Here is a 527-nt window from a genome sequence, read left to right on the forward strand (position 1 = left end):
GTCAATCACAACTGGAGCACCCGAGACGGCGCCCAAGTAGTTATCAGGTACGGGTCGGACCCCTTGACGAGTAGCGGGGCTAACCCAACGGGGTAGCAGGCCGTGCTCCGCGATATCACAAAGCAAGTCCAATTGGGGGTAAGATGAATGATGTAGGCGAAAAAGCCATGGTCGCAATGCCTTGTTCGGCCGGTAGTCGGAAGGGGTCTGACCCCGAAACATCACGAGGATACCGTCTATACCCAGCTCAGAGCTGGTAATGAGAGCGTAAAAAAACGAGTGTCCTCTTCCGGAAGTCGTAAGCGCCCACGGCGGGCCGCCAGAAAGACCCGGTCGATGGGAAACGGGATATTCAAACGCTGACACGCCTCCTGGAGGTCAGAAAATACGTCCGCAAGGTGCACGTGCGGGAGACCCGAAACTCGAAGGCAGACGGAAGTTGCCGAGCGTCCGTCGTGACACGCTCCGGTCGGCACGACGTGGACATCACCGGATGACTTGATAACGAGGGCACCAAGGACACGAAG

This window comes from Phytophthora parasitica (genome assembly GCF_000247585.1).
Source record: "Phytophthora parasitica INRA-310 unplaced genomic scaffold supercont2.65, whole genome shotgun sequence".
Taxonomy (NCBI): domain Eukaryota; phylum Oomycota; class Peronosporomycetes; order Peronosporales; family Peronosporaceae; genus Phytophthora; species Phytophthora nicotianae.